We start from the raw sequence: 27,930 nt of genomic DNA on the forward strand, positions 1-27,930 counted from the left end.
CCGTGGGATATATATTCTACCCACACACATTTGGAACTCTCCTGGGGTACCCTCACACATATTATTCCCTCATTTAGTGGATATTTTCACAAAAAAGTGAAATTTCAAAAATTCAGAAAATTGGCTGAAAACGACTAAATATGAAGGACTCATCGGGTGAATGGCTCTGGAACTGAAATCGGAACGCTCACTGACATTTCCCCTATCTGAAAGTCTGATAAACGCTGAAAAAATGACTAAGTCCAAAAAAAAATTTTTTTCACCTTTTTTCAATTTTACCCCTGTTGGGTCTATATTCTACCCACACACATTTGGAACTCTCCTGGGGTACCCTCACACATATTATTCCCTATTTTAGTGGATATTTTCACAAAAAAGTGAAATTTTCAAAAATTCAGAAAATTGGCTGAAAACGACTAAATATGAAGGACTCATCGGGTGAATCGCTCTGGAACCGAAATCGGAACGCTCACTGACATTTCCCCTATCTGAAAGTCTGATAAACGCTGAAAAAATGACTAAGTCCAAAAAAAAAAATGTTTCACCTTTTTTCAATTTTACCGCCGTTGGGTATATATTCTACCCACACACATTTGGAACTCTCCTGGGGTACCCTCACACATATTATTCCCTCATTTAGTGGATATTTTCACAAAAAAGTGAAATTTTGAAAAATTCAGAAAATTGGCTAAAAACGACTAAATATGAAGGACTCATCGGGCGAATAGCTCTGGAACTGAAATCGGAACGCTCACTGATATTTCCCCTATCTGAAAGTCTGGTAAACGCTGAAAAAATGATTAAGTCCAAAAAAAATTTTTTTTAACTTTTTTCAATTTTACCCCCGTGGGATATATATTCTACCCACACACATTTGGAACTCTCCTGGGGTACCCTCACACATATTATTCCCTCATTTAGTGGATATTTTCACAAAAAAGTGAAATTTTCAAAAATTCAGAAAATTGGCTGAAAACGACTAAATATGAAGGACTCATTGGGCAAATCGCTCTGGAACTGAAATCGGAACGCTCACTTACATTTCCCCTATCTGAAGGTCTGATAAACGCTGAAAAAATGACTAAGTCCAAAAAAAAAATTTTTTCACCTTTTTTCAATTTTACCCCTGTTGGGTATATAGTCTACCCACACACATTTGGAACTCTCCTGGGGTACCCTCACACATATTATTCCCTCATTTAGTGGATATTTTCACAAAAAAGTGAAATTTTGAAAAATTCTGAAAATTGGCTAAAAACGACTAAATATGAAGGGCTCATCGGGCGAATCTCTCTGGAACTGAAATCGGAACGCTCACTGACATTTCCCCTATCTGAAAGTCTGATAAACGCTGAAAAAATGACTAAGTCTAAAAAAAATTTTTTTTCAACTTTTTTCAATTTTACCCCCGTGGGATATATATTCTACCCACACACATTTGGAACTCTCCTGGGGTACCCTCACACATATTATTCCCTCATTTAGTGGATATTTTCACAAAAAAGTGAAATTTTGAAAAATTCAGAAAATTGGCTAAAAACGACTAAATATGAAGGACTCATCGGGCGAATCTCTCTGGAACTGAAATCGGAACGCTCACTGACATTTCCCCTATCTGAAAGTCTGATAAACGCTGAAAAAATGACTAAGTCTAAAAAAAATTTTTTTTCAACTTTTTTCAATTTTACCCCCGTGGGATATATATTCTACCCACACACATTTGGAACTCTCCTGGGGTACCCTCACACATATTATTCCCTCATTTAGTGGATATTTTCACAAAAAAGTGAAATTTTGAAAAATTCAGAAAATTGGCTAAAAACGACTAAATATGAAGGACTCATCGGGCGAATCTCTCTGGAACTGAAATCGGAACGCTCACTGACATTTCCCCTATCTGAAAGTCTGATAAACGCTGAAAAACTGACTAAGTCTAAAAAAAATTTTTTTTCAACTTTTTTCAATTTTACCCCCGTGGGATATATATTCTACCCACACACATTTGGAACTCTCCTGGGGTACCCTCACACATATTATTCCCTCATTTAGTGGATATTTTCACAAAAAAGTGAAATTTTCAAAAATTCAGAAAATTGGCTGAAAACGACTAAATATGAAGGACTCATCGGGCGAATCTCTCTGGAACTGAAATCGGAACGCTCACTGACATTTCCCCTATCTGAAAGTCTGATAAACGCTGAAAAAATGACTAAGTCCAAAAAAAAATTTTTTTCACCTTTTTTCAATTTTACCCCTGTTGGGTCTATATTCTACCCACACACATTTGGAACTCTCCTGGGGTACCCTCACACATATTATTCCCTATTTTAGTGGATATTTTCACAAAAAAGTGAAATTTTCAAAAATTCAGAAAATTGGCTGAAAACGCCTAAATATGAAGGACTCATCGGGTGAATCGCTCTGGAACCGAAATCGGAACGCTCACTGACATTTCCCCTATCTGAAAGTCTGATAAACGCTGAAAAAATGACTAAGTCCAAAAAAAAAATTTTTTCACCTTTTTTCAATTTTACCGCCGTTGGGTATATATTCTACCCACACACATTTGGAACTCTCCTGGGGTACCCTCACACATATTATTCCCTCATTTAGTGGATATTTTCACAAAAAAGTGAAATTTTGAAAAATTCAGAAAATTGGCTGAAAACGACTAAATATGAAGGACTCATCGGGTGAATCGCTCTGGAACCGAAATCGGAACGCTCACTGACATTTCCCCTATCTGAAAGTCTGGTATACGCTGAAAAAATGATTAAGTCCAAAAAAAAATATTTTCAACTTTTTTCAATTTTACCCCCGTGGGATATATATTCTACCCACACACATTTGGAACTCTCCTGGGGTACCCTCACACATATTATTCCCTCATTTAGTGGATATTTTCACAAAAAAGTGAAATTTTCAAAAATTCAGAAAATTGGCTGAAAACGACTAAATATGAAGGACTCATCGGGTGAATCGCTCTGGAACCGAAATCGGAACGCTCACTGACATTTCCCCTATCTGAAAGTCTGATAAACGCTGAAAAAATGACTAAGTCCAAAAAAAAAAATTTTTCACCTTTTTTCAATTTTACCGCCGTTGGGTATATATTCTACCCACACACATTTGGAACTCTCCTGGGGTACCCTCACACATATTATTCCCTCATTTAGTGGATATTTTCACAAAAAAGTGAAATTTTGAAAAATTCAGAAAATTGGCTGAAAACGACTAAATATGAAGGACTCATCGGGTGAATCGCTCTGGAACCGAAATCGGAACGCTCACTGACATTTCCCCTATCTGAAGGTCTGATAAACGCTGAAAAAATGACTAAGTCCAAAAAAAAAATTTTTTCACCTTTTTTCAATTTTACCCCTGTTGGGTATATAGTCTACCCACACACATTTGGAACTCTCCTGGGGTACCCTCACACATATTATTCCCTCATTTAGTGGATATTTTCACAAAAAAGTGAAATTTTCAAAAATTCTGAAAATTGGCTGAAAACGACTAAATATGAAGGACTCATCGGGTGAATCGCTCTGGAACTGAAATCGGAACACTCACTGACATTTCCCCTATCTGAAAGTCTGATAAACGCTGAAAAAATGACTAAGTCCAAAAAAAAAAATTTTCAACTTTTTTCAATTTTACCCCCGTGGGATATATATTCTACCCACACACATTTGGAACTCTCCTGGGGTACCCTCACACATATTATTCCGTCATTTAGTGGATATTTTCACAAAAAAGTGAAATTTTGAAAAATTCAGAAAATTGGCTAAAAACGACTAAATATGAAGGACTCATCGGGCGAATCTCTCTGGAACTGAAATCGGAACGCTCACTGACATTTCCCCTATCTGAAAGTCTGATAAACGCTGAAAAAATGACTAAGTCTAAAAAAAATTTTTTTTCAACTTTTTTCAATTTTACCCCCGTGGGATATATATTCTACCCACACACATTTGGAACTCTCCTGGGGTACCCTCACACATATTATTCCCTCATTTAGTGGATATTTTCACAAAAAAGTGAAATTTTCAAAAATTCAGAAAATTGGCTGAAAACGACTAAATATGAAGGACTCATCGGGCGAATCTCTCTGGAACTGAAATCGGAACGCTCACTGACATTTCCCCTATCTGAAAGTCTGATAAACGCCTGAAAAATGACTAAGTCTAAAAAAAATTTTTTTTCAACTTTTTTCAATTTTACCCCCGTGGGATATATATTCTACCCACACACATTTGGAACTCTCCTGGGGTACCCTCACACATATTATTCCCTATTTTAGTGGATATTTTCACAAAAAAGTGAAATTTTCAAAAATTCAGAAAATTGGCTGAAAACGCCTAAATATGAAGGACTCATCGGGTGAATCGCTCTGGAACCGAAATCGGAACGCTCACTGACATTTCCCCTATCTGAAAGTCTGAGAAACGCTGAAAAAATGACTAAGTCCAAAAAAAAAATTTTTTCACCTTTTTTCAATTTTACCGCCGTTGGGTATATATTCTACCCCCACACATTTGGAACTCTCCTGGGGTACCCTCACACATATTATTCCCTCATTTAGTGGATATTTTCACAAAAAAGTGAAATTTTGAAAAATTCAGAAAATTGGCTGAAAACGACTAAATATGAAGGACTCATCGGGTGAATCGCTCTGGAACCGAAATCGGAACGCTCACTGACATTTCCCCTATCTGAAAGTCTGGTATACGCTGAAAAAATGATTAAGTCCAAAAAAAAATATTTTCAACTTTTTTCAATTTTACCCCCGTGGGATATATATTCTACCCACACACATTTGGAACTCTCCTGGGGTACCCTCACACATATTATTCCCTCATTTAGTGGATATTTTCACAAAAAAGTGAAATTTTCAAAAATTCAGAAAATTGGCTGAAAACGACTAAATATGAAGGACTCATTGGGTGAATCGCTCTGGAACTGAAATCGGAACGCTCACTGACATTTCCCCTATCTGAAAGTCTGATAAACGCTGAAAAAATGACTAAGTCCAAAAAAAAAATTTTTTCACCTTTTTTCAATTTTACCCCTGTTGGGTATATATTCTACCCACACACATTTGGAACTCTCCTGGGGTACCCTCACACATATTATTCCCTCATTTAGTGGATATTTTCACAAAAAAGTGAAATTTTCAAAAATTCTGAAAATTGGCTGAAAACGACTAAATATGAAGGACTCATCGGGTGAATCGCTCTGGAACCGAAATCGGAACGCTCACTGACATTTCCCCTATCTGAAAGTCTGATAAACGCTGAAAAAATGACTAAGTCCAAAAAAAAAAATTTTTCACCTTTTTTCAATTTTACCGCCGTTGGGTATATATTCTACCCACACACATTTGGAACTCTCCTGGGGTACCCTCACACATATTATTCCCTCATTTAGTGGATATTTTCACAAAAAAGTGAAATTTTGAAAAATTCAGAAAATTGGCTGAAAACGACTAAATATGAAAGACTCATCGGGTGAATCGCTCTGGAACCGAAATCGGAACGCTCACTGACATTTCCCCTATCTGAAGGTCTGATAAACGCTGAAAAAATGACTAAGTCCAAAAAAAAATTTTTTTCACCTTTTTTCAATTTTACCCCTGTTGGGTATATAGTCTACCCACACACATTTGGAACTCTCCTGGGGTACCCTCACACATATTATTCCCTCATTTAGTGGATATTTTCACAAAAAAGTGAAATTTTCAAAAATTCTGAAAATTGGCTGAAAACGACTAAATATGAAGGACTCATCGGGTGAATCGCTCTGGAACTGAAATCGGAACACTCACTGACATTTCCCCTATCTGAAAGTCTGATAAACGCTGAAAAAATGACTAAGTCCAAAAAAAAAAATTTTCAACTTTTTTCAATTTTACCCCCGTGGGATATATATTCTACCCACACACATTTGGAACTCTCCTGGGGTACCCTCACACATATTATTCCGTCATTTAGTGGATATTTTCACAAAAAAGTGAAATTTTGAAAAATTCAGAAAATTGGCTAAAAACGACTAAATATGAAGGACTCATCGGGCGAATCTCTCTGGAACTGAAATCGGAACGCTCACTGACATTTCCCCTATCTGAAAGTCTGATAAACGCTGAAAAAATGACTAAGTCTAAAAAAAATTTTTTTTCAACTTTTTTCAATTTTACCCCCGTGGGATATATATTCTACCCACACACATTTGGAACTCTCCTGGGGTACCCTCACACATATTATTCCCTCATTTAGTGGATATTTTCACAAAAAAGTGAAATTTTCAAAAATTCAGAAAATTGGCTGAAAACGACTAAATATGAAGGACTCATCGGGCGAATCTCTCTGGAACTGAAATCGGAACGCTCACTGACATTTCCCCTATCTGAAAGTCTGATAAACGCCTGAAAAATGACTAAGTCTAAAAAAAATTTTTTTTCAACTTTTTTCAATTTTACCCCCGTGGGATATATATTCTACCCACACACATTTGGAACTCTCCTGGGGTACCCTCACACATATTATTCCCTATTTTAGTGGATATTTTCACAAAAAAGTGAAATTTTCAAAAATTCAGAAAATTGGCTGAAAACGCCTAAATATGAAGGACTCATCGGGTGAATCGCTCTGGAACCGAAATCGGAACGCTCACTGACATTTCCCCTATCTGAAAGTCTGATAAACGCTGAAAAAATGACTAAGTCCAAAAAAAATTTTTTTCAACTTTTTTCAATTTTACCCCCGTGGGATATATATTCTACCCACACACATTTGGAACTCTCCTGGGGTACCCTCACACATATTATTCCCTCATTTAGTGGATATTTTCACAAAAAAGTGAAATTTTGAAAAATTCAGAAAATTGGCTAAAAACGACTAAATATGAAGGACTCATCGGGCGAGTCGCTCTGGAACTGAAATCGGAACGCTCACTGATATTTCCCCTATCTGAAAGTCTGATAAACGCTGAAAAAATGATTAAGTCCAAAAAAAAATTTTTTCAACTTTTTTCAATTTTACCCCCGTGGGATATATATTCTACCCACGCACATTTGGAACTCTCCTGGGGTACCCTCACACATATTATTCCCTCATTTAGTGGATATTTTCACAAAAAAGTGAAATTTTCAAAAATTCTGAAAATTGGCTGAAAACGACTGAATATGAAGGACTCATCGGGCGAATCGCTCTGGAACTGAAATCGGAACGCTCACTGACATTTCCCCTATCTGAAAGTCTGATAAACGCTGAAAAAATGACTAAGTTCAAAAAAAAATTTTTTTCACCTTTTTTCAATTTTACCCCCGTGGGATATATATTCTACCCACACACATTTGGAACTCTCCTGGGGTACCCTCACACATATTATTCCCTCATTTAGTGGATATTTTCACAAAAAAGTGAAATTTTCAAAAATTCTGAAAATTGGCTGAAAACGACTAAATATGAAGGACTCATCGGGTGAATCGCTCTGGAACCGAAATCGGAACGCTCACTGACATTTCCCCTATCTGAAAGTCTGATAAACGCTGAAAAAATGACTAAGTCCAAAAAAAAATTTTTTTCACCTTTTTTCAATTTTACCCCCGTTGGGTATATATTCTACCCACACACATTTGGAACTCTCCTGGGGTACCCTCACACATATTATTCCCTCATTTAGTGGATATTTTCACAAAAAAGTGAAATTTTGAAAAATTCAGAAAATTGGCTAAAAACGACTAAATATGAAGGACTCATCGGGCGAATAGCTCTGGAACTGAAATCGGAACGCTCACTGATATTTCCCCTATCTGAAAGTCTGGTAAACGCTGAAAAAATGATTAAGTCCAAAAAAAAATTTTTTCAACTTTTTTCAATTTTACCCCCGTGGGATATATATTCTACCCATACACAATTGGAACTCTCCTGGGGTACCCTCACACATATTATTCCCTCATTTAGTGGATATTTTCACAAAAAAGTGAAATTTTCAAAAATTCAGAAAATTGGCTGAAAACGACTAAATATGAAGGACTCATCGGGTGAATCGCTCTGGAACTGAAATCGGAACGCTCACTGATATTTCCCCTATTTGAAAGTCTGATAAACGCTGAAAAAATGACTAAGTCCAAAAAAAAATATTTTTTTACCTTTTTTAAATTTTACCCCCGTGGGATATATATTCTACCCACACACATTTGGAACTCTCCTGGGGTACCCTCACACATATTATTCCCTCATTTAGTGGATATTTTCACAAAAAAGTGAAATTTTCAAAAATTCAGAAAATTGGCTGAAAACGACTAAATATGAAGGACTCATCGGGTGAATCGCTCTGGAACCGAAATCGGAACGCTCACTGACATTTCCCCTATCTGAAAGTCTGATAAACGCTGAAAAAATGACTAAGTCCAAAAAAAAATTTTTTTCACCTTTTTTCAATTTTACCCCCGTTGGGTATATATTCTACCCACACACATTTGGAACTCTCCTGGGGTACCCTCACACATATTATTCCCTCATTTAGTGGATATTTTCACAAAAAAGTGAAATTTTCAAAAATTCAGAAAATTGGCTGAAAACGACTAAATATGAAGGACTCATTGGGTGAATCGCTCTGGAACTGAAATCGGAACGCTCACTGACATTTCCCCTATCTGAAAGTCTGATAAACGCTGAAAAAATGACTAAGTCCAAAAAAAAAATTTTTTCACCTTTTTTCAATTTTACCCCTGTTGGGTATATATTCTACCCACACACATTTGGAACTCTCCTGGGGTACCCTCACACATATTATTCCCTCATTTAGTGGATATTTTCACAAAAAAGTGAAATTTTCAAAAATTCTGAAAATTGGCTGAAAACGACTAAATATGAAGGACTCATCGGGTGAATCGCTCTGGAACCGAAATCGGAACGCTCACTGACATTTCCCCTATCTGAAAGTCTGATAAACGCTGAAAAAATGACTAAGTCCAAAAAAAAAAATTTTTCACCTTTTTTCAATTTTACCGCCGTTGGGTATATATTCTACCCACACACATTTGGAACTCTCCTGGGGTACCCTCACACATATTATTCCCTCATTTAGTGGATATTTTCACAAAAAAGTGAAATTTTGAAAAATTCAGAAAATTGGCTGAAAACGACTAAATATGAAAGACTCATCGGGTGAATCGCTCTGGAACCGAAATCGGAACGCTCACTGACATTTCCCCTATCTGAAGGTCTGATAAACGCTGAAAAAATGACTAAGTCCAAAAAAAAATTTTTTTCACCTTTTTTCAATTTTACCCCTGTTGGGTATATAGTCTACCCACACACATTTGGAACTCTCCTGGGGTACCCTCACACATATTATTCCCTCATTTAGTGGATATTTTCACAAAAAAGTGAAATTTTCAAAAATTCTGAAAATTGGCTGAAAACGACTAAATATGAAGGACTCATCGGGTGAATCGCTCTGGAACTGAAATCGGAACACTCACTGACATTTCCCCTATCTGAAAGTCTGATAAACGCTGAAAAAATGACTAAGTCCAAAAAAAAAAATTTTCAACTTTTTTCAATTTTACCCCCGTGGGATATATATTCTACCCACACACATTTGGAACTCTCCTGGGGTACCCTCACACATATTATTCCGTCATTTAGTGGATATTTTCACAAAAAAGTGAAATTTTGAAAAATTCAGAAAATTGGCTAAAAACGACTAAATATGAAGGACTCATCGGGCGAATCTCTCTGGAACTGAAATCGGAACGCTCACTGACATTTCCCCTATCTGAAAGTCTGATAAACGCTGAAAAAATGACTAAGTCTAAAAAAAATTTTTTTTCAACTTTTTTCAATTTTACCCCCGTGGGATATATATTCTACCCACACACATTTGGAACTCTCCTGGGGTACCCTCACACATATTATTCCCTCATTTAGTGGATATTTTCACAAAAAAGTGAAATTTTCAAAAATTCAGAAAATTGGCTGAAAACGACTAAATATGAAGGACTCATCGGGCGAATCTCTCTGGAACTGAAATCGGAACGCTCACTGACATTTCCCCTATCTGAAAGTCTGATAAACGCCTGAAAAATGACTAAGTCTAAAAAAAATTTTTTTTCAACTTTTTTCAATTTTACCCCCGTGGGATATATATTCTACCCACACACATTTGGAACTCTCCTGGGGTACCCTCACACATATTATTCCCTATTTTAGTGGATATTTTCACAAAAAAGTGAAATTTTCAAAAATTCAGAAAATTGGCTGAAAACGCCTAAATATGAAGGACTCATCGGGTGAATCGCTCTGGAACCGAAATCGGAACGCTCACTGACATTTCCCCTATCTGAAAGTCTGATAAACGCTGAAAAAATGACTAAGTCCAAAAAAAAAATTTTTTCACCTTTTTTCAATTTTACCGCCGTTGGGTATATATTCTACCCACACACATTTGGAACTCTCCTGGGGTACCCTCACACATATTATTCCCTCATTTAGTGGATATTTTCACAAAAAAGTGAAATTTTGAAAAATTCAGAAAATTGGCTGAAAACGACTAAATATGAAGGACTCATCGGGCGAATAGCTCTGGAACTGAAATCGGAACGCTCACTGATATTTCCCCTATCTGAAAGTCTGGTAAACGCTGAAAAAATGATTAAGTCCAAAAAAAAATTTTTTTAACTTTTTTCAATTTTACCCCCGTGGGATATATATTCTACCCACACACATTTGGAACTCTCCTGGGGTACCCTCACACATATTATTCCCTCATTTAGTGGATATTTTCACAAAAAAGTGAAATTTTCAAAAATTCAGAAAATTGGCTGAAAACGACTAAATATGAAGGACTCATTGGGCAAATCGCTCTGCAACTGAAATCGGAACGCTCACTGACATTTCCCTTATCTGAAAGTCTGATAAACGCTGAAAAAATGACTAAGTCCAAAAAAAAAATTTTTTCGCCTTTTTTCAATTTTAACCCTGTTGGGTATATAGTCTACCCACACACATTTGGAACTCTCCTGGGGTACCCTCACACATATTATTCCCTCATTTAGTGGATATTTTCACAAAAAAGTGAAATTTTCAAAAATTCAGAAAATTGGCTGAAAACGACTAAATATGAAGGGCTCATCGGGTGAATCGCTCTGGAACTGAAATCGGAACACTCACTGACATTTCCCCTATCTGAAAGTCTGATAAACGCTGAAAAAATGACTAAGTCCAAAAAAAATTTTTTTCAACTTTTTTCAATTTTACCCCCGTGGGATATATATTCTACCCACACACATTTGGAACTCTCCTGGGGTACCCTCACACATATTATTCCCTCATTTAGTGGATATTTTCACAAAAAAGTGAAATTTTGAAAAATTCAGAAAATTGGCTAAAAACGACTAAATATGAAGGACTCATCGGGCGAGTCGCTCTGGAACTGAAATCGGAACGCTCACTGATATTTCCCCTATCTGAAAGTCTGATAAACGCTGAAAAAATGATTAAGTCCAAAAAAAAATTTTTTCAACTTTTTTCAATTTTACCCCCGTGGGATATATATTCTACCCACGCACATTTGGAACTCTCCTGGGGTACCCTCACACATATTATTCCCTCATTTAGTGGATATTTTCACAAAAAAGTGAAATTTTCAAAAATTCTGAAAATTGGCTGAAAACGACTGAATATGAAGGACTCATCGGGCGAATCGCTCTGGAACTGAAATCGGAACGCTCACTGACATTTCCCCTATCTGAAAGTCTGATAAACGCTGAAAAAATGACTAAGTTCAAAAAAAAATTTTTTTCACCTTTTTTCAATTTTACCCCCGTGGGATATATATTCTACCCACACACATTTGGAACTCTCCTGGGGTACCCTCACACATATTATTCCCTCATTTAGTGGATATTTTCACAAAAAAGTGAAATTTTCAAAAATTCTGAAAATTGGCTGAAAACGACTAAATATGAAGGACTCATCGGGTGAATCGCTCTGGAACCGAAATCGGAACGCTCACTGACATTTCCCCTATCTGAAAGTCTGATAAACGCTGAAAAAATGACTAAGTCCAAAAAAAAATTTTTTTCACCTTTTTTCAATTTTACCCCCGTTGGGTATATATTCTACCCACACACATTTGGAACTCTCCTGGGGTACCCTCACACATATTATTCCCTCATTTAGTGGATATTTTCACAAAAAAGTGAAATTTTGAAAAATTCAGAAAATTGGCTAAAAACGACTAAATATGAAGGACTCATCGGGCGAATAGCTCTGGAACTGAAATCGGAACGCTCACTGATATTTCCCCTATCTGAAAGTCTGGTAAACGCTGAAAAAATGATTAAGTCCAAAAAAAAATTTTTTCAACTTTTTTCAATTTTACCCCCGTGGCATATATATTCTACCCATACACATTTGGAACTCTCCTGGGGTACCCTCACACATATTATTCCCTCATTTAGTGGATATTTTCACAAAAAAGTGAAATTTTCAAAAATTCAGAAAATTGGCTGAAAACGACTAAATATGAAGGACTCATCGGGTGAATCGCTCTGGAACTGAAATCGGAACGCTCACTGATATTTCCCCTATCTGAAAGTCTGATAAACGCTGAAAAAATGACTAAGTCCAAAAAAAAAATTTTTTCACCTTTTTTCAATTTTACCCCCGTGGGATATATATTCTACCCACACACATTTGGAACTCTCCTGGGGTACCCTCACACATATTATTCCCTCATTTAGTGGATATTTTCACAAAAAAGTGAAATTTTCAAAAATTCAGAAAATTGGCTGAAAACGACTAAATATGAAGGACTCATCGGGCGAATCTCTCTGGAACTGAAATCGGAACGCTCACTGACATTTCCCCTATCTGAAAGCATGATAAACGCCGGAAAAATGACTAAGTCTAAAAAAAATTTTTTTTAAACTTTTTTCAATTTTACCCCGTGGGATATATATTCTACCCACACACATTTGGAACTCTCCTGGGGTACCCTCACACATATTATTCCCTCATTTAGTGGATATTTTCACAAAAAAGTGAAATTTTCAAAAATTCAGAAAATTGGCTGAAAACGACTAAATATGAAGGACTCATCGGGCGAATCGCTCTGGAACTGAAATCGGAACGCTCACTGATATTTCCCCTATCTGAAAGTCTGATAAATACTGAAAAAATGATTAAGTCTAAAAAAAATTTTTTCAACTTTTTTCAATTTTACCCCCGTGGGATATATATTCTACCCACACATATTTGGAACTCTCCTGGGGTACCCTCACACATATTATTCCCTCATTTAGTGGATATTTTCACAAAAAAGTGAAATTTTCAAAAATTCTGAAAATTGGCTGAAAACGACTAAATATGATGGAATCATCGGGTGAATCACTCTGGAACTGAAATCGGAATGCTCACTGACATTTCCCCTATCTGAAAGTCTGCTAAACGCTGAAAAAATGACTAAGTCCAAAAAAAAACATTTTTTTACCTTTTTTCAATTTTACCCCCGTGGGATATATATTCTACCAACACACATTTGGAACTCTCCTGGGGTACCCTCACACATATTATTCCCTCATTTAGTGGATATTTTCACAAAAAAGTGAAATTTTCAAAAATTCTGAAAATTGGCTGAAAACGACTGAATATGAAGGACTCATCGGGCGAATCGCTCTGGAACTGAAATCGGAACGCTCACTGACATTTCCCCTATCTGAAAGTCTGATAAACGCTGAAAAAATGACTAAGTTCAAAAAAAAATTTTTTTCACCTTTTTTCAATTTTACCCCCGTGGGATATATATTCTACCCACACACATTTGGAACTCTCCTGGGGTACCCTCACACATATTATTCCCTCATTTAGTGGATATTTTCACAAAAAAGTGAAATTTTCAAAAATTCTGAAAATTGGCTGAAAACGACTAAATATGAAGGACTCATCGGGCGAATCGCTCTGGAACTGAAATCGGAACGCTCACTGACATTTCCCCTATCTGAAAGTCTGATAAACGCTGAAAAAATGACTAAACCCAAAAAAAAAATTTTTTTACCTTTTTTCAATTTTACTCCTGTGGGATATATATTCTACCCAAACACATTTGGAACTCTCCTGGGGTACTCTCACACATAGTATTCGATCATTTAGTGGATATTTTCACAAAAAAGTGAAATTTTCAAAAATTCAGAAAATTGGCTGAAAACGACTAAATATGAAGGACTCATCGGGCGAATCGCTCTGGAACTGAAATCGGAATGCTCACTGACATTTCCCCTATCTGAAAGTCTGATAAACGCTGAAAAAATGACTAAATCCAAAAAAAAAATTTTTTTACCTTTTTTCAATTTTACTCCTGTGGGATATATATTCTACCCAAACACATTTGGAACTCTCCTGGGGTACCCTCACACATAGTATTCCCTCATTTAGTGGATATTTTCACAAAAAAGTGAAATTTTCAAAAATTCAGAAAATTGGCTGAAAACGACTAAATATGAAGGACTCATCGGGCGAATCGCTCTGGAATTGAAATCGGAACGTTCACTGATATTTCCCCTATCTGAAAGTCTGATAAACGCTGAAAAAATGATTAAGTCCAAAAAAAAATTTTTTTCACCTTTTTTCAATTTTACCCCCGTGGGATATATATTCTACACACACACATTTGTAACTCTCCTGGGGTACCCTCACACATATTATTCCCTCATTTAGTGGATATTTTCACAAAAAAGTGAAATTTTCAAAAATTCTGAAACTTGGCTGAAAACGACTAAATATGAAGGACTCATCGGGCGAATCGCTCTGGAACTGAAATCGGAACGCTCACTGACATTTCCCCTATCTGAAAGTCTGATAAACGCTGAAAAAATGACTAAATCCCCAAAAAAAAATTTTTCACCTTTTTTCAATTTTACTCCTGTGGGATATATATTCTACCCACACACATTTGGAACTCTCCTGGGGTACCCTCACACATATTATTCCCTCATTTAGTGGATATTTTCACAAAAAAGTGAAATTTTCAAAAATTCTGAAAATTGGCTGAAAACGACTGAATATGAAGGACTCATCGGGCGAATCGCTCTGGAACTGAAATCGGAACGCTCACTGATATTTCCACTCTCTGAAAGTCTGATAAACGCTGAAAAAATGATTAAGTCCAAAAAAAATTTTTTTTTACTTTTTTCAATTTTACCCCCGTAGGATATATATTCTACACACGCACATTTGGAACACTCCTGGGGTACCCTCACACATATTATTCCCTCATTTAGTGGCTATTTTCACAAAAGAGTGAAATTTTCAAAAATTCAGAAAATTGGCTGAAAACGACTAAATATGAAGGACTCATCGGGCGAATCGCTCTGGAACTGAAATCGGAACGCTCACTGATATTTCCACTCTCTGAAAGTCTGATAAACGCTGAAAAAATGACTAAGTCCAAAAAAAAAATTTTTTCACCTTTTTTCAATTTTACCCCCGTGGGATATATATTCTACCCACACACATTTGGAACTCTCCTGGGGTACCCTCACACATATTATTCCCTCATTTAGTGGATATTTTCACAAAAAAGTGAAATTTTCAAAAATTCAGAAAATTGGCTGAAAACGACTAAATATGAAGGACTCATCGGGTGAATCGCTCTGGAACTGAAATCGGAACACTCACTGACATTTCCCCTATCTGAAAGTCTGCTAAACGCTGGAAAAATGACTAAGTCCAAAAAAAAATATTTTTTTACCTTTTTTAAATTTTACCCCCGTGGGATATATATTCTACCCACACACATTTGGAACTCTCCTGGGGTACCCTCACACATATTATTCCCTCATTTAGTGGATATTTTCACAAAAAAGTGAAATTTTCAAAAATTCAGAAAATTGGCTGAAAACGACTAAATATGAAGGACTCATCGGGCGAATCGCACTGGAACTGAAATCGGAACGCTCACTGATATTTCCCCTATCTGAAAGTCTGATAAATACTGAAAAAATGATTAATTCAAAAAAAAATTTTCTCAACTTTTTTCCATTTTACCCCCGTGGGATATATATTCTACCCACACACATTTGGAACTCTCCTGGGGTACCCTCACACATATTATTCCCTCATTTAGTGGATATTTTCACAAAAAAGTGACATTTTAAAAATTCAGAAAATTGGCTGAAAACGACTGAATATGAAGGACTCATCGGGTGAATCGCTCTGGAACTGAAATCGGAACGCTCACTGACATTTCCCCTATCTGAATGTCTGATAAACGCTGAAAAAATGACTAAGTCCAAAAAAAAAATTTTTTCACCTTTTTTCAATTTTACCCCCGTGGGATATATATTCTACCCACACACATTTGGAACTCTCCTGGGGTACCCTCACACATATTATTCCCTCATTTAGTGGATATTTTCACAAAAAAGTGAAATTTTCAAAAATTCAGAAAATTGGCTGAAAACGACTAAATATGAAGGACTCATCGGGCGAATCGCTCTGGAACTGAAATCGGAACGCTCACTGACATTTCCCCTATCTGAAAGTCTGATAAACGCTGAAAAAATGACTAAATCAAAAAAAAAATTTTTTTTACCTTTTTTCAATTTTACTCCTGTGGGATATATATTCTACGCAATCACATTTGGAACTCTCCTGGGGTACCCTCACACATAGTATTCCCTCATTTAGTGGATATTTTCACAAAAAAGTGAAATTTTCAAAAATTCAGAAAATTGGCTGAAAACGACTAAATATGAAGGACTCATCGGGCGAATCGCTCTGGAATTGAAATCGGAACGTTCACTGATATTTCCCCTATCTGAAAGTCTGATAAACGCTGAAAAAATGATTAATTCCAAAAAAAAATTTTTTTCACCTTTTTTCAATTTTACCCCCGTGGGATATATATTCTACCCACACACATTTGTAACTCTCCTGGGGTACCCTCACACATATTATTCCCTCATTTAGTGGATATTTTCACAAAAAAGTGAAATTTTCAAAAATTCAGAAAATTGGCTGAAAACGACTGAATATGAAGGACTCATCTGGCGAATCGCGCTGGAACTGAAATCGAAATGCTCACTGACATTTCCCCTATCTGAAAGTCTGATAAACGCTGGAAAAATGACTAAATCCCCAAAAAAATTTTTTTAACTTTTTTCATCTTTGCCCCCGTGGGATATATATTCTAACCACGCACATTTGGAACACTCCTGGGGTACCCTCACACATATTATTCCCTCATTTAGTGGATATTTTCACAAAAAAGTGAAATTTTAAAAAATTCAGAAAATTGGCTGAAAACGACTGAATATGAAGGACTCATCTGGCGAATCGCTCTGAAACTGAAATCGGAACGCTCACTGACATTTCCCCTATCTGAAAGTCTGATAAACGCTGAAAAAATGATTAAATTCAAAAAAAAAATTTTTTCACCTTTTTTAAATTTTACCCCTGTGGGATATATATTCTACCCACACACATTTGTAACTCTCCTGGGGTACCCTCACATATTATTCCCTCATTTAGTGGATATTTTCCCAAAAAAGTGAAATTTTCAAAAATTCTGAAAATTGGCTGAAAACGACTAAATATGAAGGACTCATCGGGCGAATCCCTCTGGAACTGAAATCGGAACGCTCACTGACATTTCCCCTATCTGAAAGTCTGATAAACGCTGAAAAAATGACTAAATCCCAAAAAAAAAATTTTTGACCTTTTTTCAATTTTACTCCTGTGGGATATATATTCTACCCACACACATTTGTAACTCTCCTGGGGTACCCTCACATATTATTCCTCATTTAGTGGATATTTTCCCAAAAAAGTGAAATTTTCAAAAATTCTGAAAATTGGCTGAAAACGACTAAATATGAAGGACTCATCGGGCGAATCCCTCTGGAACTGAAATCGGAACGCTCACTGACATTTCCCCTATCTGAAAGTCTGATAAACGCTGAAAAAATGATTAAATCCAAAAAAAAAAATGTTTCACCTTTTTTCAATTTTACCCCCGTGGGATATATATTCTACCCACACATATTTGGAACTCTCCTGGGGTACCCTCACACATATTATTCCCTCATTTAGTGGATATTTTCACAAAAAAGTGAAATTTTCAAAAATTCTGAAAATTGGCTGAAAACGACTAAATATGAAGGACTCATCGGGTGAATCACTCTGGAACTGAAATCGGAATGCTCACTGACATTTCCCCTATCTGAAAGTCTGCTAAACGCTGAAAAAATGACTAAGTCCAAAAAAAAACATTTTTTTACCTTTTTTCAATTTTACCCCCGTGGGATATATATTCTACCAACACACATTTGAAACTCTCCTGGGGTACCCTCACACATATTATTCCCTCATTTAGTGGATATTTTCACAAAAAAGTGAAATTTTCAAAAATTCTGAAAATTGGCTGAAAACGACTGAATATGAAGGACTCATCGGGCGAATCGCTCTGGAACTGAAATCGGAACGCTCACTGACATTTCCCCTATCTGAAAGTCTGATAAACGCTGAAAAAATGACTAAATCCAAAAAAAAATTTTTTTCACCTTTTTTAAATTTTACCCCCGTGGGATATATATTCTACCCACACACATTTGGAACTCTCCTGGGGTACCCTCACACATATTATTCCCCCATTTAGTGGATATTTTCACAAAAAAGTGAAATTTTCAAAAATTCTGAAAATTGGCTGAAAACGACTAAATATGAAGGACTCATCGGGCGAATCGCGCTGGAACTGAAATCGGAACGCTCACTGACATTTCCCCTATCTGAAAGTCTGATAAACGCTGGAAAAATGACTAAATCCCCCCAAAATTTTTTTTTACTTTTTTCATCTTTGCCCCCGTGGGATATATATTCTAACCACGCACATTTGGAACACTCCTGGGGTACCCTCACACTTATTATTCCCTCATTTAGTGGATATTTTCACAAAAAAGTGAAATTTTCAAAAATTCCGAAAATTGGCTGAAAACGACTAAATATGATGGACTCATCGGGCGAATCGCTCTGGAACTGAAATCGGAACGCTCACTGACATTTCCCCTATCTGAAAGTCTGATAAACGCTGAAAAAATGACTAAATCCCAAAAAAAAATTTTTTCACCTTTTTTCAATTTTACTCCTGTGGGATATATATTCTACCCACACACATTTGCAACTCTCCTGGGGTACCCTCACACATATTATTCCCTCATTTAGTGGATATTTTCACAAAAAAGTGAAATTTTCAAAAATTCAGAAAATTGGCTGAAAACGATTAAATATGAAGGACTCATCAGGCGAATCGCTCTGGAACTGAAATCGGAACGTTCACTGATATTTCCCCTATCTGAAAGTCTGATAAACGCTGAAAAAATGATTAAGTCCAAAAAAAAATTTTTTCAACTTTTTTCAATTTTACCCCGTGGGATATATATTCTACCCACGCACATTTGGAACACTCCTGGGGTACCCTCACACATATTATTCCCTCATTTAGTGGATATTTTCACAAAAAAGTTAAATTTTCAAAAATTCTGAAAATTGGCTGAAAACGACTAAATATGAAGGACTCATCGGGCGAATCGCTCTGGAACTGAAATCGGAACGCTCACTGACATTTCCCCTATCTGAAAGTCTGATAAACGCTGAAAAAATGACTAAGTCCAAAAAAAAAAAATTTTTCACCTTTTTTCAATTTTACCCCCGTGGGATATATATTCTACCCACACACATTTGGAACTCTCCTGGGGTACCCTCACACATATTATTCCCTCATTTAGTGGATATTTTCACAAAAAAGTGAAATTTTCAAAAATTCAGAAAATTGGCTGAAAACGACTAAATATGAAGGACTCATCGGGCGAATCGCTCTGGAACTGAAATCGGAACGCTCACTGACATTTCCCCTATCTGAAAGTCTGATAAACGCTGAAAAAATGACTAAGTTGAAAAAAAAAGTTTTTTAACCTTTTTTCAATTTTACCCCCGTGGGATATATATTCTACCCACACACATTTGGAACTCTCCTGGGGTACCCTCACACATATTATTAGCTCATTTAGTGGATATTTTCACAAAAAAGTGAAATTTTCAAAAATTCTGAAAATTGGCTGAAAACGACTAAATATGAAGGACTCATCGGGCGAATCGCTCTGGAACTGAAATCGGAACACTCACTGACATTTCCCCTATCTGAAAGTCTGATAAAAGCTGAAAAAATGACTAAGTCCAAAAAAAAAAAATGTTTCACCTTTTTTCAATTTTACCCCCGTGGGATATATATTCTACCCACACACATTTGGAACTCTCTTGGGGTACCCTCACACATATTATTCCCTCATTTAGTGGATATTTTCACAAAAAAGTGAAATTTTCAAAAATTCTGAAAATTGGCTGAAAACGACTAAATATGAAGGACTCATCGGTCGAATCGCTCTGGAACTGAAATCGGAATGCTCACTGATATTGCCCCTATCTGAAAGTCTGATAAACGTTGAAAAAATGATTAAGTCCAAAAAAAAAATTTTTTTCAACTTTTTTCAATTCTACCCCCGTGGGATATATATTCTACCCACGCACATTTGGAACTCTCCTGGGGTAACCTCACACATATTATTCCCTCATTTAGTGGATATTTTCACAAAAAAGTGAAATTTTCAAAAATTCAGAAAATTGGCTGAAAACGACTAAATATGAAGGACTCATCGGGCGAATCGCTCTGGAACTGAAATCGGAACGTTCACTGATATTTCCCCTATCTGAAAGTCTGATAAACGCTGAAAAAATGATTAAGTCCAAAAAAAAATTTTTTAACCTTTTTTCAATTTTACCCCCGTGGGATATATATTCTACCCACACACATTTGGAACTCTCCTGGGGTACCCTCACACATATTATTCCCTCATTTAGTGGATATTTTCACAAAAAAGTGAAATTTTCAAAAATTCAGAAAATTGGCTGAAAACGACTAAATATGAAGGACTCATCGGGCGAATCGCTCTGGAACTGAAATCGGAACGCTCACTGACATTTCCCCTATCTGAAAGTCTGATAAACGCTGAAAAAATGACTAAGTTGAAAAAAAAAAATTTTTAACCTTTTTTCAATTTTACCCCCGTGGGATATATATTCTACCCACACACATTTGGAACTCTCCTGGGGTACCTTCACACATATTATTAGCTCAGTTAGTGGATATTTTCACAAAAAAGTAAAATTTTCAAAAATTCTGAAAATTGGCTGAAAACGACTAAATATGAAGGACTCATCGGGCGAATCGCTCTGGAACTGAAATCGGAATGCTCACTGATATTGCCCCTATCTGAAAGTCTGATAAACGTTGAAAAAATGATTAAGTCCAAAAAAAAAATTTTTTTCAACTTTTTTCATTTCTACCCCCGTGGGATATAGATTCTACCCACGCACATTTGGAACTCTCCTGGGGTACCCTCACACATATTATTCCCTCATTTAGTGGATATTTTCACAAAAAAGTGAAATTTTCAAAAATTCAGAAAATTGGCTGAAAACGACTAAATATGAAGGACTCATCGGGCGAATCGCTCTGGAACTGAAATCGGAACGCTCACTGACATTTCCCCTATCTGAAAGTCTGATAAACGCTGAAAAAATGATTAAATCACCCAAAAAAAATTTTTCACCTTTTTTCAATTTTACCCCCGTGGGATATATTCTACCCACACACATTTGGAACTCTCCTGGGGTACCCTCACACATATTATTCCCTCATTTAGTGGATATTTTCACAAAAAAGTGAAATTTTCAAAAATTCCGAAAATTGGCTGAAAACGACTAAATATGATGGACTCATCGGGCGAATCGCTCTGGAACTGAAATCGGAACGCTCACTGACATTTCCCCTATCTGAAAGTCTGATAAACGCTGAAAAAATGACTAAGTCCAAAAAAAAAATTTTTTCACCTTTTTTCAATTTTACCCCCGTGGGATATATATTCTACCCACACACATTTGTAACTCTCCTGGGGTACCCTCACATATTATTCCCTCATTTAGTGGATATTTTCCCAAAAAAGTGAAATTTTCAAAAATTCTGAAAATTGGCTGAAAACGACTAAATATGAAGGACTCATCGGGCGAATCCCTCTGGAACTGAAATCGGAACGCTCACTGACATTTCCCCTATCTGAAAGTCTGATAAACGCTGAAAAAATGACTAAATCCAAAAAAAAAATTTTTTCACCTTTTTTCAATTTTACTCCTGTGGGATATATATTCTACCCAAACACATTTGGAACTCTCCTGGGGTACCCTCACACATATTATTCCCTCATTTAGTGGATATTTTCACAAAAAAGTGAAATTTTCAAAAATTCAGAAAATTGGCTGAAAACGACTAAATATGAAGGACTCATCGGGCGAATCGCTCTGGAATTGAAATCGGAACGTTCACTGATATTTCCCCTATCTGAAAGTCTGATAAACGCTGAAAAAATGATTAATTCCAAAAAAAAATTTTTTTCACCTTTTTTCAATTTTACCCCCGTGGGATATATATTCTACCCACACACATTTGTAACTCTCCTGGGGTACCCTCACACATATTATTCCCTCATTTAGTGGATATTTTCACAAAAAAGTGAAATTTTCAAAAATTCAGAAAATTGGCTGAAAACGACTGAATATGAAGGACTCATCTGGCGAATCGCGCTGGAACTGAAATCGAAATGCTCACTGACATTTCCCCTATCTGAAAGTCTGATAAACGCTGAAAAAATGACTAAGTCCAAAAAAAAAAAATTTTTCACCTTTTTTCAATTTTACCCCCGTGGGATATATATTCTACCCACACACATTTGGAACTCTCCTGGGGTACCCTCACACATATTATTCCCTCATTTAGTGGATATTTTCACAAAAAAGTGAAATTTTCAAAAATTCTGAAAATTGGCTGAAAACGACTAAATATGAAGGACTCATCGGGCGAATCGCTCTGGAACTGAAATTGGAACGCTCACTGACATTTCCCCTATCTGAAAGTCTGATAAACGCTGAAAAAATGACTAAGTTGAAAAAAAAAATTTTTTAACCTTTTTTCAATTTTACCCCCGTGGGATATATATTCTACCCACACACATTTGGAACTCTCCTGGGGTACCCTCACACATATTATTCCCTCATTTAGTGGATATTTTCACAAAAAAGTGAAATTTTCAAAAATTCTGAAAATTGGCTGAAAACGACTAAATATGAAGGACTCATCGGGCGAATCGCTCTGGAACTGAAATCGGAATGCTCACTGATATTGCCCCTATCTGAAAGTCTGATAAACGTTGAAAAAATGATTAAGTCCAAAAAAAAAATTTTTTTCAACTTTTTTCAATTCTACCCCCGTGGGATATATATTCTACCCACGCACATTTGGAACTCTCCTGGGGTAACCTCACACATATTATTCCCTCATTTAGTGGATATTTTCACAAAAAAGTGAAATTTTCAAAAATTCTGAAAATTGGCTGAAAACGACTAAATATGAAGGACTCATCGGGCGAATCGCTCTATAACTGAAATCGGAACGTTCACTGATATTTCCCCTATCTGAAAGTCTGATAAACGCTGAAAAAATGATTAAGTCCAAAAAAAAATTTTTTAACCTTTTTTCAATTTTACCCCCGTGGGATATATATTCTACCCACACACATTTGGAACTCTCCTGGGGTACCCTCACACATATTATTCCCTCATTTAGTGGATATTTTCACAAAAAAGTGAAATTTTCAAAAATTCAGAAAATTGGCTGAAAACGACTAAATATGAAGGACTCATCGGGCGAATCGCTCTGGAACTGAAATCCGAACGCTCACTGACATTTCCCCTATCTGAAAGTCTGATAAACGCTGAAAAAATGACTAAGTCCAAAAAAAAAATGTTTAACCTTTTTTCCATTTTTACCCCTGTGGGATATATATTCTACCCACACACATTTGGAACTCTCCTGGGGTACCCTCACACATATTATTCCCTCATTTAGTGGATATTTTCACAAAAAAGTGAAATTTTCAAAAATTCAGAAAATTGGCTGAAAACGACTAAATATGAAGGACTCATCAGGCGAATTGCTCTGGAACTGAAATCGGAACACTCACTGATATTGCCCCTATCTGAAAGTCTGATAAACGCTGAAAAAATGATTAAGTCCAAAAAAAAAAATTTTTTCAACTTTTTTCAATTTTACCCCCGTGGGATATATATTCTACCCACACACATTTGGAACTCTCCTGGGGTACCCTCACACATATTATTCCCTCATTTAGTGGATATTTTCACAAAAATGTGAAATTTTCAAAAATTCTGAAAATTGGCTGAAAACGACTAAATATGAAGGACTCATCGGGCTCTGAACTGAAATCGAAACGCTCACTGACATTTCCCCTATCTGAAAGTCTGATAAATGCTGAAAAAATGACCGTCCAAAAAAAAAAATTTTTAACCATTTTTCAATTTTACCCCCGTGGGATATATATTCTACCCACACACATTTGGAACTCTCCTGGGGTACCCTCACACATATTATTCCCTCATTTAGTGGATATTTTCACAAAAAAGTGAAATTTTCAAAAATTCTGAAAATTGGCTGAAAACGACTAAATATGAAGGACTCATCGGGCGAATCGCTCTGGAACTGAAATCGGAACACTCATTGATATTTCCCTTATCTGAAAGTCTGATAAACGCTGAAAAAATGACTAAATCCCAAAAAAAATTTTTTTCACCTTTTTTCAATTTTACTCCTGTGGGATATATATTCTACCCACACACATTTGGAACTATCCTGGGGTACCCTCACACATATTATTCCCTCATTTAGTGGATATTTTCACAAAAAAGTGAAATTTTCAAAAATTCTGAAAATTGGCTGAAAACGACTAAATATGAAGGACTCATCGGGCGAATCGCTCTGGAACTGAAATCGGAATGCTCACTGATATTGCCCCTATCTGAAAGTCTGATAAACGTTGAAAAAATGATTAAGTCCAAAAAAAAAATTTTTTTCAACTTTTTTCAATTCTACCCCCGTGGGATATATATTCTACCCACGCACATTTGGAACTCTCCTGGGGTACCCTCACACATATTATTCCCTCATTTAGTGGATATTTTCACAAAAAAGTGAAATTTTCAAAAATTCAGAGAATTGGCTGAAAACGACTAAATATGAAGGACTCATCGGGCGAATCGCTCTGGAACTGAAATCGGAACCTTCACTGATATTTCCCCTATCTGAAAGTCTGATGAACGCTGAAAAAACGATTAAGTCCAAAAAAAAATTTTTTAACCTTTTTCAATTTTACCCCCGTGGGATATATATTCTACCCACGCATATTTGGAACTCTCCTGGGGTACCCTCACACATATTATTCCCTCATTTAGTGGATATTTTCACAAAAAAGTGAAATTTTCAAAAATTCAGAAAATTGGCTGAAAACGACTAAATATGAAGGACTCATCGGGCGAATCGCTCTGGAACTGAAATCGGAACGCTCACTGACATTTCCCCTATCTGAAAGTCTGATAAACGCTGAAAAAATGACTAAATCCAAAAAAAAAATTTTTTCACCTTTTTTCAATTTTACTCCTGTGGGATATATATTCTACCCAAACACATTTGGAACTCTCCTGGGGTACCCTCACACATATTATTCCCTCATTTAGTGGATATTTTCACAAAAAAGTGAAATTTTCAAAAATTCAGAAAATTGGCTGAAAACGACTAAATATGAAGGACTCATCAGGCGCATCGCTCTGGAACTGAAATCGGAACGTTCACTGATATTTCCCCTATCTGAAAGTCTGATAAACGCTGAAAAAACGATTAAGTCCAAAAAAAAATTTTTTCAACTTTTTTCAATTTTACCCCGTGGGATATATATTCTACCCACGCACATTTGGAACACTCCTGGGGTACCCTCACACATATTATTCCCTCATTTAGTGGATATTTTCACAAAAAAGTTAAATTTTCAAAAATTCTGAAAATTGGCTGAAAACGACTAAATATGAAGGACTCATCAGGCGAATTGCTCTGGAACTGAAATCGGAACACTCACTGATATTGCCCCTATCTGAAAGTCTGATAAACGCTGAAAAAATGATTAAGTCCAAAAAAAAAAATTTTTTCAACTTTTTTCAATTTTACCCCCGTGGGATATATATTCTACCCGCGCACATTTGGAACACTCCTGGGGTACCCTCACACATATTATTCCCTCATTTAGTGGATATTGTCACAAAAAAGTGAAATTTTCAAAAATTCTGAAAATTGGCTGAAAACGACTGAATATGATGGACTCATCGGGCGAATCGCGCTGGAACTGAAATTGGAACGCTCACTGACATTTCCCCTATCTGAAAGTCTGATAAACGCTGAAAAAATGACTAAGTCCAAAAAAAAAAATGTTTAACCTTTTTTCAGTTTTACCCCCGTGGGATATATATTCTACCCACACACATTTGGAACTCTCCTGGGGTACGCTCACACATATTATTCCCTAATTTAGTGGATATTTTCACAAAAAAGTGAAATTTTCAAAAATTCAGAAAATTGGCTGAAAACGACTAAATATGATGGACTCATCGGGCAAATCGCTCTGGAACTGAAATCGGAATTCTCACTGACATTTCCCCTATCTGAAAGTCTGATAAACGCTGAAAAAATGACTAAGTCCAAAAAAAAAATTTTTTCACCTTTTTTCAATTTTACCCCCGTGGGATATATATTCTACCCACGCATATTTGGAACTCTCCTGGGGTACCCTCACACATATTATTCCCTCATTTAGTGGATATTTTCACAAAAAAGTGAAATTTTGAAAAATTCTGAAAATTGGCTGAAAACGACTAAATATGAAGGACTCATCAGGCGAATCGCTCTGCAACTGAAATCGGAACTCTCCCTGACATTTCCCCTATCTGAAAGTCTGATAAATGCTGAAAAAATGACTAAGTCCAAAAAAAAAAATTTTTAACCTTTTTTCCATTTTTACCCCTGTGGGATATATATTCTACCCACACACATTTGGAACTCTCCTGGGGTACCCTCACACATATTATTCCCTCATTTAGTGGATATTTTCACAAAAATGTGAAATTTTCAAAAATTCTGAAAATTGGCTGAAAACGACTAAATATGAAGGACTCATCGGGCTCTGAACTGAAATCGAAACGCTCACTGACATTTCCCCTATCTGAAAGTCTGATAAATGCTGAAAAAATGACCGTCCAAAAAAAAAAATTTTTAACCATTTTTCAATTTTACCCCCGTGGGATATATATTCTACCCACACACATTTGGAACTCTCCTGGGGTACCCTCACACATATTATTCCCTCATTTAGTGGATATTTTCACAAAAAAGTGAAATTTTCAAAAATTCTGAAAATTGGCTGAAAACGACTAAATATGAAGGACTCATCGGGCGAATCGCTCTGGAACTGAAATCGGAACACTCATTGATATTTCCCTTATCTGAAAGTCTGATAAACGCTGAAAAAATGACTAAGTACAAAAAAAAATTTTTTTCACCTTTTTTCAATTTTACCCCCGTGGGATATATATTCTACCCAAACACATTTGGAACTCTCCTGGGGTACCCTCACACATAGTATTCCCTCATTTAGTGGATATTTTCACAAAAAAGTGAAATTTTCAAAAATTCTGAAAATTGGCTGAAAACGACTAAATATGAAGGACTCATCGGGCGAATCGCTCTGGAACTGAAATCGGAATGCTCACTGATATTGCCCCTATCTGAAAGTCTGATAAACGTTGAAAAAATGATTAAGTCCAAAAAAAAAATTTTTTTCAACTTTTTTCAATTCTACCCCCGTGGGATATATATTCTACCCACGCACATTTGGAACTCTCCTGGGGTACCCTCACA

This window comes from Phyllobates terribilis, unplaced genomic scaffold (assembly GCF_046119375.1).
Source record: "Phyllobates terribilis strain yellow unplaced genomic scaffold, ASM4611937v1 Scaffold_13__5_contigs__length_258822181, whole genome shotgun sequence".
Taxonomy (NCBI): Eukaryota; Metazoa; Chordata; class Amphibia; order Anura; family Dendrobatidae; genus Phyllobates; species Phyllobates terribilis.